Source organism: Coloeus monedula (assembly GCF_965178545.1).
Source record: "Coloeus monedula genome assembly, chromosome: 3".
NCBI classification, from domain to species: Eukaryota; Metazoa; Chordata; class Aves; order Passeriformes; family Corvidae; genus Coloeus; species Coloeus monedula.
The window spans coordinates 46,392,491-46,411,736 of record NC_138783.1 but is presented as its reverse complement, the minus strand read 5'-3'; the positions used below and the strand labels follow the sequence as shown (position 1 = coordinate 46,411,736).

At 38.4% G+C, this 19,246-nt stretch overlaps 1 protein-coding gene across 6 annotated transcripts in view; it reads right to left on the bottom strand.

Annotated features, from left to right (window-relative positions):
* The window catches only part of SGCG (sarcoglycan gamma), a 112,935-nt gene extending 93,938 nt beyond the window's left edge, over positions 1–18,997 (bottom strand). For 5 of the 6 annotated variants that reach the window (XM_082278598.1, XM_082278601.1, XM_082278600.1 and 2 more), the window contains exon 1: positions 18,800–18,997. The gene's annotated coding sequence lies outside the window, so the exon portion shown is untranslated. Of the gene's footprint in view, positions 1–2,182; positions 2,203–18,799 lie in introns of those variants that run through there. The other variant, XM_082278602.1, reaches the window with a different exon arrangement.
* Between the last annotated feature and the right edge of the window lie 249 nt (positions 18,998–19,246).

Here is a 19,246-nt window from a genome sequence, read left to right as displayed (position 1 = left end):
TCTGATGTTGTTGTTAACGCCATCCAACATCTTCCATAGCTTCTCAACTGAAAGAGCTGTTTTATCTCCAATCCCTTATTTATCCTGATATTCTTGCTTAGCTGCATTTTGAAGCCCCTTTTCCTGAATGCAGCTTTCAAAACCAAGGGGGAAAATTATCCTAACCAGCAATGGTGCTCCTTCCTTGGATAATTCACAAGTACACTTTAACAAAGTGCGAATTTATCCTAATGACAAAAAAATGAAGTTTTCCCTTCCAGTGTCCATAGGAGAAATGCTCCAATCCCTGCCCCACTAACATTGCACAAGACAGAACATACCCACTTGCCATTTTTGTACCACTGACACTTTCGATCAGTTCCTTAGATGCAGAGAATGCATAGAAAAAACTTGCCTTTTCTATCCCACACTCTTTGATGGGCTCACATAAGTATTCTAACAACAGCTGATGGCATGGCACCACCCAACCTCCAAATAAACAATGGTGAACTGAAAACACAGCTGTAGACTTTGAAAATGGTGCTGTGCTTGATATGTGGCTTTACAGCAAGATGACTGAGGTGAGATGTTAAAGGTATTCAGGTCACTAAGTACCAGTAAAATCCTACAAAGGGTTGGCTTGGGTTGGAAAGGACCTTAACGATCATCTAGTTCCCGCCATGGGCTGGTACCATATGCTAGTATCAGAACTGGTTCTAAAAGTACCACCACATATGACAGGTGAGGACAAATTACTACAACAGAACCCACTTGCCACTGTGAAAATGAAGAGTTTGGGACACTTTTTGTAAGGCTTACACATGCAAAGGCAAAGAAAGAACATCCTTTTTTTATGTTGAGCACATAACAATACAGAGCTAGCTTCAGAAGCTTAAGGCCAACAAAGAACACCAAGGGGTGACTCTCCCTAGAGTAACTTTAATGGTATTTTGATGCAATAAGGAAAGCAACAAGGAAACACACTGAGGGACTTTCCATCTTTCAACAGGACAACATGGCAGGTGGACTAGATGATCGAAGAAGGTCCCTTCTGACTGAAGTATTCTGTTCTAGTCTATTCTGACATACCTTACATTTCCATGACCTGGATTTGCCATTCTACTGTCTCATCACTCAGAATCAGAAGGTCCTTCTGAAGCTTTTCAATTGATCCTATTTCTAACTTCTTTTCAAATATCAAAGCTCCAAACCCAAACACAGCCCTTTTGACACGTGCTATCACAGAAAAGACACGTGATATGCATTGTGCAAGATCCGTGTTATGTGGATGGGTCTCAGCACAGAACTGTTGCAGATCTACAGAGACAATGTTTCTCCACTGCAAAAATTTAGCACGTATTTTTACTCTCTGTTTTCCAAGTTTTAGCCATCTGTTTATCCCTTCACAACCCTACTGCTTGTGCCACAGCTGCTTAGTTTCTTAAATTTCTGGTTAGGGAATATCTTGAAAGCATCCTGAGGATATCTGAGGAATCAATGAGAGAATTTTACTGATGTAATTCTCCATGTGCAGGAACACATGATGTCATGCAGATAGAATGAAATTTAAAACTGGAATTGCTCAAAAGACCGATCTAAAGTTTGAAAACAAAAATATCTAGCCATATTCCAAGTCAAAAGTATACCATAATTTGCTTTACCCGGTTCTTTTCACACGTGCTTTGCCTTCGTGACACATACTTCGGAAGCTTAAAAATTCATCTAATTTTTTAACTTCTCAGAAACAAGAACAACAAAATCAATGTCAAAAAAGCTGCATCTAAAACTTTCAGATGCATCAAAGAACCAAAATTACAAGCCACAATGCTAAAGACTGACAGAATGCAAAGAAGCTTTTAGTTTAGCATCCAATCTTCTAAAAATTAAAGTACAACTATCAAAGGGGTAGCAGTATTAAAATGGAAGTTGAAAACTGTCAACTTTTGATAGAAAGATTACTTTTAAAGCGTTAGAAACTAGTCAGATATTTCTAAGTCAAATAAGAGCTTAAATGTTCAGGTTTACATGCGATAGATGCACACTAAAATACAAAGAGAGTATACAAAGAAAAAGCAGCTTGCAGCTTACAGAAAGGTAGAAGAGGCTGCCAGACCAAACAAAATTTCATAGAATTGAAAAAACATGTAATTAGAATTATTAATGTAAAGGAGCATGCTACTTAATTCAGGTAAGGTTAATTTACCTATTTAATGAACCAGTGCAAGGAATTCTGAAATCTGTTCTGGCAACCTATGCATGGTGATTTAGGCACCAAAAAAAAGGGGGGAAAAAAGAGACAGTGATTTTCATCATATTCTCAATTCCTTCTAAACCCACACATCTTCTATAAGAAGCAATTCTTTAGCAGAAGTAAAGAAAAGACTAGTGAATATCCATTATATCCATTTAAGTAATACATACATATAGAGGTGTTCTCTCCATTTCTTTCTTTTAGGTACCTTCTAGATCCACCATCTACAACAACAAAATTTTTGATTTACTCAAAGTAAACAACGAAAACAGCTTTTAGACCAGTACCTCTTACGCAGAAGACAGCAGCCAATTCTTTAATTCTCTTTTCTTCCTTCACACGCAGAGTTTCAGGGAAAAAACCAACAAAAAAATCCAATGAAAACAAAAACCCAATCCCAAACCCTCTCCTCCCAACCACCCAAATCTGGCTCCTGCCATCACTATCAGGAATAGAGACAATCATTTACCACCAGTTGGTATGCAGGTTATCTTATTTTTATGCGCGATCTGCAACGGAAAGACTCCAGCCTAAATATCCACACAGAAAACTGCAGCATTTTTCTTTCACTACATGTGCTTCAAGATGTCAAGCCTGGGAAACAGTCCAGCTACCAAAATATTTGGTATTATTGCCTCCACCGATTCTGATCACATTTCAGACCATGGCTGGACAGTGTCCAGTGTCCATATGCTAGTCCATCTAACAGGAAGATACTTGGTAAATGACTTCAGACTGAATTACAGCTTGACTTCCAAGGGATGGTAGGAAATTTACCAGGCCTAAGGATTCTTTGACTTAATTCTAGGCCCAGGGGAAGGAGGGAGAAAAGGACTGGCCCTGACTTCCTTCACTGTTTCCATAAGGACTTCCTAAAATACAAAATTACTAAAAACATGTCACAGTACAGAATTATTTCAGGGCAAAGAGTAAACAGATCAAGTGGAATGATGCCTCTAGACAGTCCACATGCTAAGAACTTTGCCAGATTGGAAAAGTAAAGCAGATAGATTCCTGGAAATCTGTCTAAAACTCATATACAAAGGCATGGCAAGTGACTCTGATAATTCTTGAAATACGCAGAGAGTAGGAGAATATTCTGGGAAATATCACTAAAAGATGATGTTTCCTGTCCTTACATTCTTTCCTAGGCATTTGTTGTGAGCTACTGTCCAAGACAGACTTTTAGGCAAGATGGAGCTGAGGTATTTCCAAAATTTATCATAAATACAGCACTGGAGATATCAGCACCTCAAACACCTCTCTGAGTCTTCTTTTTTATGTTAAGGGGAGCAAACACATAATTCATTTCTACCTGCCTCTTCTACCTAAGAGTTCAAGACTGAGCTGTTGTTCCCGTACTGGGTTCTGTTATAAAAGAATAGTTGTTACTTGTAGTAGGGAGCAGGGTTTGAGTGGAACCATCGCAGTGCAGACTAACTCTCTGGGACTGATACAGATGGCATCTCAGGATAGGTTAAGAACACTACAGACATCATCAGAACCTGTCTGACCTACACAGTATACATTCAGCTGGTAGAACTAGTCAAGGAATCCAAAAATGTTCCTTGGCTGTCCACAAATCTCTGTAGACAGTTATGCACTGCAATTGCCAGTTATAAACATTACGTAGAGGAAAGCAATATAAACAGAGCCCATAAACTACACCAAGATAAATGGGACCTCCCCTTGAACATATTCCCTATAAACTTGGTTATTTTCAATATGGATGATTTTCAGTTACATTTTCTGCAAGTATGAAAAGACTCAGATTTTGCTCAGGCTGAAGTCATTCCTCAGGTATAAGCTGGGGCTTTGCACACTTTAAAGAGAAGTATCATTCTCCTATTCAATAAGGACAAGTGCCCAGAAAATGGAAGAGCAGGCGTCAGATATCCCAGGCGCTAATCAGAAAAATTCTAGACTCAATCCTTTTCTGAACTCAATAGGACAACTGAGTTCAATTTTCTGAGCCAACGTTCTGTGTAGTGAGGCCTAACACTTGATGAAAGCAAACACGCAGAGAGAATCATCCTTCACAAGACAGCAGTTTCTTTCAAACTTTGTACTATAATATGATCACAGATGCCAAATTACAACATTTCATGTTAGCTCATGAAGTTGTATTCCATAAACCAGGATAACCTTATATAAACACTCCGGGATCACTGCTTCACCAATGGTGAAGTTACAGCAACATCACATCTAGGGAATTACCACAAACCAATGGCTTGTATAAACAGCACAACACATTCAAGAGATAAAGCAGTTCAAGAATAAAGAAGACTATGCTGTGAAAATCTAAACTCTTCTGAAGTAGCTGCCACACCATCTATACTCCTGCTTATATGCAGCTGGGATGCAACTTACCTTTCTGAAGAGTATCAGGCTTGGGAAAAGCAGACGTGAGCCAGTACCCACTAATCATCTCAAGGAACAGACATAGTCAGTGGACATATTTCTCTCTGAAGTCTTTTTCTGATTATACTACAATGTCCTTTGTTAGTATTCCATCTTATATCTGAATCTAATATTCTTTGCTACACAACAATCCAGCATGAACAGACTGGCTTGAGACTGAACCTATTTAATATTAATCTACAGTCTGGCTGTTTAGGCATTCTCTTGTAAGGTGAAGTAGTATGCTTCCATAGCTAGTAACTTTCTGAATTTGGTTTCCCACTTCCCTGTCCCTTTCTTTAGTCTATAATCAAAAATGTGGCTAGGTCATCTATAGCTTTTTCCAAGTTACATTAAATAAAATTCAGTACTCTCCTGTGTAAGACAACTCCTTTGCTTCTGCTCTGGGGAAAGAATTTTGGACTTGTTAAATTTATAGCCACTGCACTATTTTACATTAACTGTATATGCACTATACAGCAAGTCATAAATTATTTTAAAGACCTATTGCATAGTAGGTCATATTTAGTACAGGTAAACACCTCCCAAAATATTCCCAATAAGAAGTACACTTCAGAAAAGGGATACCTTGCTAGTTGTTGTGAAAAGGTAGACTGTATTTGGTCTTATGCATTTTATAAGTTTGTATACATAAGGTTCAATGTTACAAAGAATATTTCCTACTTTATAATTTAAGAAGAATTAGATTTTACTTAGCTTGTTTTTACTCAGTTTGCAGCAGGTAAATTGTAATTCTTTTTAAATCTTTCAAGAACTTTAAGAAACACAGCCCAGACATACAATGTAAATTCTCAACGTAAAATCCTGAACACAGTCTGTCAAAACACATCAGGTATGAAAAAATTTACATTCATTTAGTTGTGGTCTATAATTTTTCAGGATGACAGCTTGGGCATGTGATCACAAATTCCCCTCTTAGAAGGACAACTTCCATAGCATTTAACGTGTCCTTGACACCTGCTAATGTTTATGATCTCCGTTATTACCTATATATGTATCCTATGTAAAGTACTCACAGTACTTTAAATAGGTGTGACATTTTAAGAATTGTAATAATCCAAACATCCAATACTTACAAATCCATAGGATTTGTTCTAAGATTGACTTTCAGTGAACTTCAAAACAGAATTTGTCTTTTTGCCTATGCAACACGTGTTAGATACCTGCTTTTAAAATTTCTTGTGGAGTGCATTAGCAGCACATAACAATTCACTTCAGATTTAGCCTTCTCTCAGCTACCACCTTTTGCAGAGAATTTTCAGGGCCAGGATTAACTAACTTTAACAGCAATAGCAGGCCAATCCACTTCTGGTACTTTATTTCTCAGGATCCTTGGGACAGAAACCAAGGAACAAGGACTATACAGGATGAAGCCCTTCTGGTGGTGGCACATTTTCAGTGAGCTGATTTCCAAAGCACCAGATAGCTTACTTCCTGTCACAGTGGCAAATACAATCTCATGCCAAAGCAGAATCCATAAATCTTTAGAAAAAAATAGTGACTGGCACTGGGCAGCCATCACAGAATGATCCACAGCCTTTCCCTACTGGCCCACGAAGACCTTTAGGAAGAGTTCAGGAGTAGGGCTAATCAATTGTTTTTGAGAGCAGCAGCTCACTTCAAACTATTTGGAGTAGCACAGTCCAAATTACTTTGTATTCACTGTAGAAAGTCTATAATGAACACAGAGTAAGCCTAATATTTCTAGGGTGGGAGAAAAGAGTTTTTAAGAATTACTCTAAAGATTTTATTTTCAGCAATCTTAGGGGGAAGTTTAGGCCCAAGCAGTTTGGTAAGTGTGCTCCCCTTGTCCAGTTACTGTGACCTTGTTTGTTACTTAAAAAGGAAAACAAAGATATGGTATTTTTGATTAGTAAATTAAATGCAAGGTCAAGCTGCTTTAGCAACAAGGAGTTTTGATAAGGTGCTCCCATGGTTATGTTACAAAAACATGATGACCTCAACATTGCTATGAACTCAGGTTTAATGAAAATGTGAAAAAGCGATTTGTGTAGCCAGGAAATATTACATAATCAGAATGTATCAGCAAGTCTAGCTGAGAAGTAAATATGCAAATGTAATACAAAAAAAGGCTATACATATGGATTTTTATGTACACACATAACAAAAATAGGGGTGTTCCTTGAAGTTTCTTCTGAGGTAATGTTTACTTACCTTACAAAAGTGAAATAAGATCATAGGAAGGCCTTGTGATAAAACACAACAGCTTTTATTCCCGTTATAAAAATGTTCATTCTGCCATCTATCTGCTGAGGTAAGCCTGAGAATTCTCATTACAATTTCAGCATGGCTGGTCATAAAAAAAATAAAAAAAAGTAGGAATAGTTAAAAAAAGATAATTGGATTCTTACATGATTGCAATATAGTCTGACACGTCTAAGTAAGGCTATACTTTCTGCCTCTGAACAAAAGGTTACCTGGCATGGGATGTGTCTCCTGTCACTAAAGAAGCTATGAGATTTATTAACTTGGAAAGTTAGGCCCTATTTAGTCTGTTATTTACAGAATAAGTATAAAACCATAATTACGGTTTTATTATAAAATTAGATGAATAACTGGAGTACCACTTCTCACTAAGACATTACTCTAGTTACATAAAATATGTATTAAATTTGCTATGAGAATGTAAGGCAAATATCCAGAGGCATTCCTAATAGCACAAAATCGCATTGCTACTTCCAGAGACAAAGCTGAGCTATTCAAGAACACAAAGTCACCAGTAGCACAGCTTTAATTATATTGGTTTAATTCTGTGAAGAAGCACAAGTGAGGAAAATGTTCTCTCGTTTGAACAGACACTTCTGTACTGGTAAAAGTCCAAAGATCTTTTAGTGGGAAAGACAATCATTCAATAATGACAATGGAGAACACTTACAAAAAAATTAGAACTATCAAACTCATTAGAATGAACCTCATGGTTTCTTATGACAAATGTGATGAGAAAGCCTATAGACACTAAAACCACTAAAGACTCATCAGTAAGGTGAAGCTCAAGAAAACTCACATAATAATAATGATGTTTTCCCTGTATTTTACCTAAAACTAACCTGTGATGACCTCCTGGAACTGCCTAATGAGAAATCTTTTGCTAAGTTAATCAAAACTTCCTCTGTACTTTCTCCTTCCAGTTCCTGGAGCTCACTACGGAATTTTGCTATGAAATGAGGCCAGACAGCTTTTCACCGGACTTTCAAAATTCAACTGGATTATGCTCAGGAAGAAAGGAAGTGTCATCTATACTAAAGAGAAGTGATAAGATTGCTTTATAGGAGGTAAGAGACATGAAGACATAGGAACAACATGCAAAAAAGAAACCAAGGAAAAAGATGACAGAAGCAAACAAGAAAAAGGGACTGAGAAAGAGTGGAGACAGTGAAAACAATCTGCAGGAGTTAAGCACAGAACAGAGAGCAACAGGAGTGTCCCATCACAATATAGCCTGATGTCCAATATTTCAGAGGATAGATTGAAAGTACTTGCTATTACCAATGGTTGTAAGCTTAGAGAAGTCTCCACTTTCCTTAAGAACTGAAGGGGTTTGGAACAGAAGCTAGCTCATTTACATGATTTTAAGATGAGTAGACACAGCTGCTGAAATTTCAACACTGCTTAGCAAAACTCAATAGTACTACTTAAAACTGGAAAGTAATGAAAATTGTCTTGCTTATAACAAGTCAGACTTAGCACTTAAGTGTTAACCTGCAGTATCACCAAAATTACTTAATTTTTCAACTGAATACTGAATATTTTAAGATTCAACTACTGTGAAAAAAAAGTTATTATTTTGCTGAGTTTGTAGCAGTGAACTCACTTGTGTCTACCTACAGGAAATGGAATCCTGCTATTCCCTGGACACAAAAGCATTTTAACTATGCCTACTTTAATATTTTCGGTTGGATTAGCATCTGAGAGCATTGTAATGTTCATAAGTATCATAAATGTAATTTTCATACAGAATCATAATAATTCAATTAAACATTTGATCCTCATAGATTTTTTTTAAAATATTACTTAAAATGAAATACTAAACAATGCAGGAAAAAGAAAATTAAAGTTTTCCATTTTTAGCTGCTCTACTAACAATTCAAAATCTAGTTTCAATACCTCTTACTAAACTTTTCACAATAAGGCAAGCATTTCTAAGCCCAAAGGAGTTCTTGAACATAAATTATCAGCATAGAGAACACATCAGATGAAAGTTTAAAGTATATTTCCAAATAAATATGTTCTGAAATAGAGAATTTTGTATCAGTTGTTAAGTTCTTGTGATTTCATAAACTCTTTGAAGATTCCTCTTCAAGTAAAGTCATGTGAGTTAAGTGTTCTGGTGTCACTCACTAAAACCATGTTAGTAACAGGTAAAGACAGTGCACATGTCTTCCCACAGCACTGTGCTTGCTGCTTCTAACGATTACATGGGCAGCACAGTCACAGCCATTTCCACATTAGTTACTGAAACTCAGATTACTGCCTATATCTGCACATATCCCTATGTAGATAGCAACCCCTAACTACAGTATGATTACCTGCAATAGACTACTGTATGATCCCTAACTCTTTTGGGATGTACTGGTGTCCAAAGCCAGGCTGGATGGGACTTTGAGCAATGTCATGTAGTAGAATGTGTCCCTGCCTGTGGCAGGGGGTTGGAACTGGATAATCTTTAAGATCCCTTCCAACCCAAACCATTCTGTGATTCTATTCTATGATATAAAGACATTCCTTCCATGTTGCAGGAGACTTACTTCACATACTTTAAGAGTATACCATTTCCCAGAACTGTTATCAGAAAATTATTATGATTTTAATACCCATCATAAGTAGATAAATGAAACTGCTTCGAGTACCTTTCAGACATCTTTACATTTGTTTTCATGCTATTATCGACACATAGTTCCAGTGAAAGATTCTCATTTGTTCCTGTCAACTGATTCTAAAGAATAATGTTCTAGGGTAAGGCTGTTTTACAGGGGGGAAAAAGGAGATAGTATTTGTTTTCCATTCAAATCACCCTGTTGCTGCCATCTGTTGTAACTGTGGAAGATATCACCAGTTGGCCCTGTTCTTCATGCAGTACCAACTGGTTTCTTGTGACAAAGGCCTGGAGCATGTCAATTTTATCTCATGATTTTTTTTTGCCCCATCAAAGACCTAGATTGGGAAAAAGCGTAATTCATGTACTTAATACCAAACGAATTTACATCTAAAACTAACAGGAAGAAAAGACATGCCAGCATCTCCTTTAGAATAAGGTCTGCAATAATAAGCTATTCAAAAGGATGAACAGAAAGAATGAATTCATTTACCAGTTACTCAAAGTCAACTATCAGGAGATTTGTATCAGGACTGGGCTACTTCTAGATGATGTCTGTTGCAGCTAATTGCAGAGACAGCTTGTTGACTACAACCAACCTCAGTCAAGCTACTTATTGTCAGGTATGCATTTTCTTCTTTTTTCACAATTGCCAATAAAGTAGAAAAAATATGATTGCTGATTGTTTTAGTTAACTTACTGCTTTCATGAAGGCATTGTATTTGGAGAATACTGCCACAACTCATTAGTAAGAGATGGAAAAATCACATAGTTCAACCTGCCAAGACAAATTCAAGTGCCAAGAAGTAATCTTGTGCTAACTGGTAAACCTACATTAACTTTTTTAGAATATTTTGCCACATGAATTAAAAAAAATTGCCTGCAAAAATAAGTGACTTGCAGACATAGCTGTAAGGTAAGCTTGTAGAGAACTCAACCAAAAGAGTATTCCCATAGCTCAACAAAATTTTCCAAAACCTTATGGAGCAGCAATTAAAACAAAAACAGGATTTTACAGGCAGCCATAAAAATTATTTTCATCTAGTCACTTTTGCTGTTAATTATGACTTTTTGCACACTCTGCAAAAAGCCTCGAGTCCATGCTCATCATTTACACAGTGGGCTGAAAGCTGCAGTACTCATGGGAAAGAGACTGACCCTGATCAGAGATTATACCTGAAAATAACAGTACAATCAATAAACCCTAATGATGGATAGATGAGGAGCAGATTTCACAGATGGCCTCAACTCTTGGATATTTGCATGAGGTGCTGATTTCTTGATAGGCATGGACCTTGAAGTAAGCCTGTCAGCCAAGAGTGGATGCAGTAAATATCTGCTGGAAATGTGGGCTGGGAAAATGGCAAAATTTTCTGCACTTACTCACCAGCTTAATGATAGGACTAAAGAGAATACATGAATCAGCATGCATGTCCAAAAATTATTATCTGTCAGTGTAATGTCTTCAATCAGTTTTGCATCCATCACAGAGAAAGGTCTGGCATGCTCAAAGACATACATGCAGATATAGGTGCCAACTCTACTGGAAACCTGAGACAAGAATTCACTGGCATGCTTGGGCACGCTTGCATTTTTTGTTGGAACGGAGGACTGAATGGATTTGTTATTAGCATATTTTTGGACTCAGCTGAGCAAACAGTAACAATGGATGCTTAGTTTGGGTTACTGATTCAACTGGCTGCAAGTTAACCTACCCTTTAGACACCAAGCAAACAAAAACAAACAACACAAAAATATCTGAATATGGCTCCTGACATAAACTGCATAATTAACACATAACTTCAAAATATTCCAAAGAATTCAGTATGTGTAGTGTACGAGACGTTGTACGACACTAAAAATCCCAAGAAAAAATATTAAGACGCGTCTTGGAGAGATTGCAACAAAATACTCCCAAAACTGAGAACAGTTTGGCAATCATTAGTAGATAAAAGTAGTAGATAAAAGCACCATACTTAAAGAGAGGGAGGGATGCTTCCTTTTAGCACAGATATTTCATTTGTCTAATGAAATGATTAACCTTCACTTATGGGAATAAGAAAGCAATGACAGTGAAAATTTCTTTACAATCTAGGCATACTTCCTTTACTGCTCAAATGCTAGTGTTTAAAAAGATAAAAGCGATCTCTATTCTTGGAAAATCTCTAAATAGGGATTAGGAAGGAAAGATACAAGCTGGACAAAGAGCAGAATCATACATATATCCTATTTATACAGTATTAAGAACCCAATAACCCATGTTGATGGGTTACTTCAGACACTTCAGAAGTACCATAATAACTTCCCCTAAAAAGGCAGGCCTGATGAGACTGCTATATTGCTCTCAGCCATCAGTCAAATGTGCTGTTAAGAAGACAGCATATGCTAACAAAAGGGTACTATTGAAGAAGACAAAAAAATACCTTTTCCCATAAATGCATATGGTTTTCTTGAAGCCCTGTTAATTTGGTTGGAGGACAGGCACAATTTTCACTGCTGATCTAAGTAAAGTTGACTTCGCTTTTCCTTTGAGAATTTAGAATTCAAGATTTCAGTAGCCTCAAGTCTGGTGCAAACGCAATGCTCAAAAGTAACATGAAACCAACTGTACTCCTTAAAATGCAGTATTTTTAGTTGCATTTTCAATTTCTTAATGTATACCCTTGTAAGAGAATGCATAAAGACCTGTGCAACACTGTAATATTGCTGTAGCTTTCAAAGCTACATTCAGTTGCACCAAGAACTGCAGAATGTCTACAATGCTTAACCTGAAAATCTTTTGGAACGGAGAAGTCCTTAGTGATACCTTGGGTAAATTGTTGCAAAACTTGACTGAAATGTCATCCTTAAAAAAGCCATGATGAGTGAGTGTACTTAACCCCCAAAGCACAGCTACTTTTTTGCCTTTTTAGGTGGTATTTAAACCAAGCAGTACCACAGCTTAACATGACTATTAAGTTCAAAGGTGTAGTAAGTGATTCAGACCATCAACATTTAATATTGCAGCTTTCTCTACACAGGCTGAACAAGAAGAAAGCATTAAATGTTCTTGAATTAAAATGCCATAATTGACAAGATGATTTAATCAGACTACAGTACAAGGCTCTCTGAAGGCTATCTGTCCTGGTGTCACTCACTAAAACTATTTGTTTACAGTAGGTAAAGACAGCATACACATCTTCCTGCAGCACTGTGCTTGCTGCACCTGACAATTACACTGGCAGCACAGTCACAGCCATTTCCACATTAGGTGCTGAAACTCAGACTCCTGCGTACATTCCTGAGCGTTCCCCCACACAGATCGCAATCCCTAACTACGAGTATGATTACCTCCAGTAATACAGAGACTACTGTATGATCCCTAACTCTTTTGGGACATTCTGGTATTTGCTTGGAGGGGGCTTTGTACAACCTGGTGTAGTAAGAGGTGTTCCTCCCCATGGCACGGGGTTTGGAACTGGATGATCTTTGAGATCCCTTTCCACCCAAGCCATTCTATGATTCTATGACTTCTGAGAGGACCTTGCATTAGCCAGCCAGTGAACTAAGGGAAGAAGATCCCATTGTATAAAGGCTTACTAAGCTCATCACATTCCTTAAAAGATCCTGAGAAGACCTCTTGACTTCTTTCTAGATCCATGAAGAACACAGCTCATCCAACAATGAAATGTCCTGAGAGAAGTAATATGACCTTGCACTTCAGCCAAATAAATAACTCTGACCACTGCCAAGACACAGCAAATGGTATACTAAAAACTGAACCTTCTTTCTAAAGAATAGAAGGCTTCAGAACTCAGTGTTGGTTCCAATAACGAGGAGGAGGAGGCAGGATGTCTGTGGACTTCCACAATGGTTGCTATTGCAGTCTCTTTAAGACTGGTTACAGACTTCTTTCTGAAATGATTTGGGGAAGTTTGTTTTTGAGAACGGATTGAGAGATTCCAGTGAAATTTATTTTATCAGCCAGATCTTTCCATTTTGTTTCTCTTTCCTTGGTTGTTTGATTTAAGTACTTCCAAGTTTTGAAATCAGCACCAGGAAAAGTCCTTTTTATTTATGTGCATATGCACCTCTGTATGTAAAAAACTAGGTCTGTCTTCAAAACTCCAAGCAAAAATCTTCACAGCCTGAAGAAGTGCTGCGTCCAAGAAAATCAAGTCAGGGAACCAGTATTATGCTATGATTTTTCACATACAGCATTTTTCTCACATAATGTTGCATATTCGTTTACAATTCCTCATTAGCAAATAAATAATTTGGGAAAACTGACAGTTACAGACAAAAATTCCTTGTTTCTGAAATCAAATGAATTGCTGGTTTAGAATCAACTTCTATACGTTATTTTGTCATTTTTAGATTAATGAATGGGGTTTTCAGTGTACGCCATACAATTTCTTGAATCTTGGAACCTTTTTCTCAAAACTTCTAAAAGCTATCTACTTTTCTACAACTTGGAAAACCAATGTTTTTACAATATTTTTGATGATAATAGACAGCAAGGGTGTTCAACATACAAAATCCAAATTCCATAGTGCAATTTTTATAAAACAAATAGAAGCTATCTCTCCAGGTTTACACAGACATGATATTACAAAGTTTTCAGAATTATCTATAATAAATACATCCTCAGAAGTATTGAATGCTTAATGCACAACCACAAGTAAGGAATTTATTTGGGTACTTTTGTATGACTCACATATGTTGTAGTTTCCAAAAGCAATTCTTCAATTACAGAGGCTGATACATGTAATGTGACTTGACAGCAATATTGACAAATATATTAATTTGGAACATCACAGTGAGTCAATTCAGTGAAGTGGAAAAAAAAATAATTAGATGTTCAGAATCACTCCATTAAATCTAAGAGTCTACATGTTAGTAGAAAACAGGTAAATATAACATCAAATTTAATATAATGGCAATTTCAGAAAAGACTATAGATTGTTAAGGATTTCAATGCCATACACCTCTAACAGAGAATCAGTTTTCTTAACACTATTTGTAGTTTTCCTCTAATGTTTTTGCAAATGCGTACAAATGTGAAACTTGAATGAGCCTTAGAAATTATCTAAAGCATAGCAGTTAACCAAACTGCTCAATAATTTGACATATTATTCCCCATTATTTGGTGACTAAAGTCACTTACTACAAATAATTGTCAGAAACGAAAAAGTAAAACTAGCACTTATATTACCTTGTTAATTTTAATGAGGTTTTGTGTACAGCATTTTAATTACAAATAGTACACATGATATGATTGCAAGGGACACTGCCCAGGAGTATTTTGACCTGAAATTCAGGAAAAGGTATTCGGTTGCTCAGTAAAACTATTTGTATTAAAAAGGGTTTCTAAATTAAAAGACACTTTCTTTCCTTTAAAGCTGTGATGTTTTGCAACAAAACATTTCTTGAACAAATACATACTACTCCCGCTTTGGACTTCATAGTAGTTTCTAAAAGACAATAATACCCATATTTATACACTCTATGGACTGAAACCCATTACATCGGTTAATTAAGAAAATAGGTTACATCGCCATATTAAGAGAAGGCTCCCCTAGTCTTTCCTGACAGATATTATTCCTTTATTAATAAGAGAAGTGACAGAGTATAGTTTTTACATCTGAGCATGACATAAGGCTAAGGAGATCTAGAAGCTAGAACTAGAAATCTTGGTATACAGGACTACAACTCAGAATAACGATGTTAAACTGAAAACATGATCTGGGAGAAAATTAAGATGCAATTAAAGAAGGTAAATAGTTTAACTAAGAATAATCATCTGAGAAAATACCAGATGAGGACACATAGCATGTAGCTACACTGGTATTTTGGTGGTTAGAGTTACCATGAGTAAAAGTGATCAGCAATACAATACTCTTGCATAAAAGACAACACACTACCTTGAACTGAAACTAATCTTTACAGTTTACTTGTTGGTAAGGCTACAGCTGTAATTTCCTTATAGAATATTCTCTACCTAAGGAATAAAGGAAGAAATTAAAGGAATTCAGCAGGAAATATTAACTATGAGAGGTCTAAAAAAGGTTACTAAGAAAGCAAAAATTAAATAATGAGGAGTCTTTCAGTTGAGAAGAAACAAGTAGAAATGTAACAGATGACAGGGAAAAACACCCAGAATGTGCATGCAAAGTGAAAGCTCATTCTGCAGGAATATTACTTGTTTGTGGTGACCAGAAGGAATCCTTTCCCTAAATCTAGGCCTGTCTTTTCACAGATTTATCATACGTACTTCTCAGTGTCTGGGAACTGAACTTGTAACTGACATGCAATTTCCTTTAGCCAGTATATTCCACTTTATATCAGTTTCTTGCTTCTGTAAAAACACTACACACAGTTAACTAGTTCCACAATGATTTTATCTACTCCAACTACACCAGATGGGTTTAACAATGAAGTAAAAAGTTTTCTATCATGATTTAAGAGAAGTCTTTAAATATAGCAGTACAAGGTCTGCAAACAGAACTATAAGAAAAAAAGCTGTATAAGCAACCACAGTTTTCAGGTAAAAGCAAATACCTCACCTGTTTCTTCACATACACCTTTACCCAAAATCCTCAAGGTCTGCATTACCTACAAAAGCAGGCAACTTTGGTTTTAGAACAAATGTTCATGTTCAAAAACCAACCAAACAAGCCCCCCTCAACCAAACAAAAAACCACCACAGCAAATAAAACCCCAAACAAACCACCAAACCCTCCATTCCTAAATTCCTCCTCTTTCTTTTCCCCTTTGCCTAACTTCTCACAGTTTCATACCTTAATGGCACTTTATATGCATCAATTGCTTCACCTGGCCATTTTCATTGCCTAAGATTTTGCATGTTCTAAAAGAATATTTGTTGGACACACAGCTACATTTAAGCTTCTCACTTCTAACATGAGCTTCTATCAGCTTTTGATAGCAATCTCTATATACAATTTGGACACATTATCAGAACAGCTACCTTATTAGCAAACAAAGCATTTTGCTTCAGTACATTCTAAATAGGAAAAAAACATATGCCACCTCTGCATAGCTAAAGTACCAGTACTGTGAATTTAACTAAGATGCTGATATGAATAAAATTAACTCAAATATCTGGTTACAGAACTGGGCACTAAATCCATAGGCTTCTAAATATTAAAACTATACAAAAAATCTTAAGTTAGACCCAGCATCACTACATTAATTCATCCTTACCTCTTAGTTACATCCTAGCAGTGCTTTTACAAGCAATATATTCACTTTCATTAAAAAAAACCACATTGAAAAGTTAGTCAGACAGTTCAGAATGACATCTCCTTTTAACACATTACACATGCTCGCTCCTATGCAATCCAAGTTCTAACTGTCATGCTGTCAAGGAAAATGATAATTCCCTAGTCATATCTTATCTTTTCAAGGAAGTAAGAACTACAGAACATTTTACAATAGAAAATTGTATCATATGTTTAATAAAACCTGCCGCTTGCATGAAAGCCCAGAGAGATGTTGTATTTGAAGCTGACAATGAAAAAGAAAAAAAATAAAAAAACCCAACCAGTGAACAAAACGCACAAAAGTGGGAAGCATTTCAAGTTTTATACATACCTATCCTTCTATTTCCTCAGCCCTCTCTCAGCTTAATGCAATATAAAAGTCCATTATTAAAAGCCCGAGCATATGTAAAGCAGTCTTAGAGCTGCATTGGGTCATTAACTGTGATAGACCCTCTTAAGGAATATATCCATGTGCTTATTAAGAAAAGTCCCAACCTGAAAATCACTTTAAGTACGGTGCCTTATCAATGTCTGACAACCAGGTGTTACCTGCAGCAACAGATGTACATAGCTAAATGAAGTCTGCTTTTGAATGCTCCCCTAAATTTGGTTCAAATTTGTTCTATTAAAAAACAACCAACCAAAAAACCCCCCAACACCAAGACAATAAACCCCCAAACCAAAAACCTACTCATACTTTTTTGATCTATTGAAATTAGGTTCATTGCATTTAAGTTTTTCCTTTGGATTTTTCAACAAATATTGTGAGTTTACCTTGGTATTTGAAAATTTGTAAGTAAAACAGAACTGCAGCTGATAGTTAAGGTAGACCATCTCCAGTTAAGCAAGCGAGTTAGTGCAGAACATTCTCTGTAAGGGGAAATTGCCTTATTTGAAATGACCAGAATCTTTCCACCTTCAGTGCAGTTTGCAATGTACATGTCTTTGTTCAGTCTTGGAAAGAAGGAGGTTTCCCAAGGTACAGATTTTTTGATTAGTTATTTTTTAAAGTGGTTCAATGTTGTTTTGCTTTGTAGCAGAGGTACCTAGAAGATCTGTGTGGAGCTCTGTTCACTTTTGATTCCTTAAGTTACTTCAGAAGAACTAAGCAAACTGTTTGAGTCTGTCCTTTATATAAATTATGAGCAAAGGGGGAAGAAAATAATTGCAAAACATTTAAACTGGGATTTGACCTCCAGCAGCGTTATAATGATTCACACATTTTATTAAAAGTTTCTGCTTAATCCACAAATGTTCAGTTAAAAAGCCCCAACGAAGTGTGACTCAAAAAGAGCAGCAGTTGCATTGACTGTTACGTCATACAACATAACAAACCCACTGAAGTCTCAGGCGTACTGCTGTGCATCTCTTTCTCGTAGGACTGCAGTTTGTTTTTCCTAAACATAACTAAATCGACACAAGGAAACAGGTAAATTTCACAGAAGAGTAAGGTGTAGCCATTAAAGATGCCGACCTTACACTTCTAGGGATACTTGATCCTATTCCGCTGCAACAAACCAGAGTGAAAACAACGCCGGAGTGAAACAAGTTGAGCGAACTGCTGGCAGCACCGCTCCCGGCACCCGGGGGGAAGCCGCGGCACCCACTGCCCACGGCAACACAGAAAGGCTGCTTCTCCCTCGCCACGCTCCCGTCCCGCGGTGATCCTCTGCCGCTTCTCTCTGCCGCTTCTCTCTGCCCCTCACCCCGCTGGAAACTTTCTGCGGGGCGCGGCACGGCCGCTGGCACCAGTGCCGAGCCGCTGGGGCCGCGGGATGCCGGCACCGCACGCCTCGCCCCGGCGAGGGAGGCACAGCCTCGGGCACCGCACTGAGGTACCGGAGCACCAGGCGGGTCCTGCCGAACACACCGATGTGCCACCCTACACCGCGGGCCGCCTCCCGCCCGCCTCCCCTGCCTTTCGCCCCTCGGCCGGCGGCCGCAGGGTAACTTTCCAGGGGAGGCTTGCCCTCTCCCGGCACTAGAGGCGGATCGGGTCGGGTCGGGTCGGACCGGGTCGGGCCGGGCCGGGCAGGCGTGTGGGGCGCTTACCTGATGTCCCCGCTCGGCTGCAGGGCAGGGCAGCGTCCCCGCGGTCCCCTTCATGCCCGAGGGGCTGCCTTGCCCGCACACACGTCCTCATCCAGCTTCCTGCCCGCGGGCTGCGCCGCCTTCCCTCGCCCTGGCGGGGCAGGCGCCGCTCTCGCGGTCTCGCCGGCGCGGCAGGGAGGGAAGGAGGAACAGAGGACGAGCGCCAGGAGGAGGAGGAGGCGGAGAAGCCGAGCAGGGGGCGGGAGACGAGCTGCGCCTTCCCTCTCTCCGCCCCAGCCGCCGAGCGGACACAGAGCGGCTGCGGACGGGCTCCGCTCCTCGGCCACGGGGAGCGCAGGGGCTCCCCCGGCCGCGGCTGCACCGAGTCTCTCCCGGGTGTTCCCGGCTCTGGCGGGCAGGGCAGGGCAGGGCTCGGCGGCGCCTCTGGAGGGCGCCCCGATCCCAAAG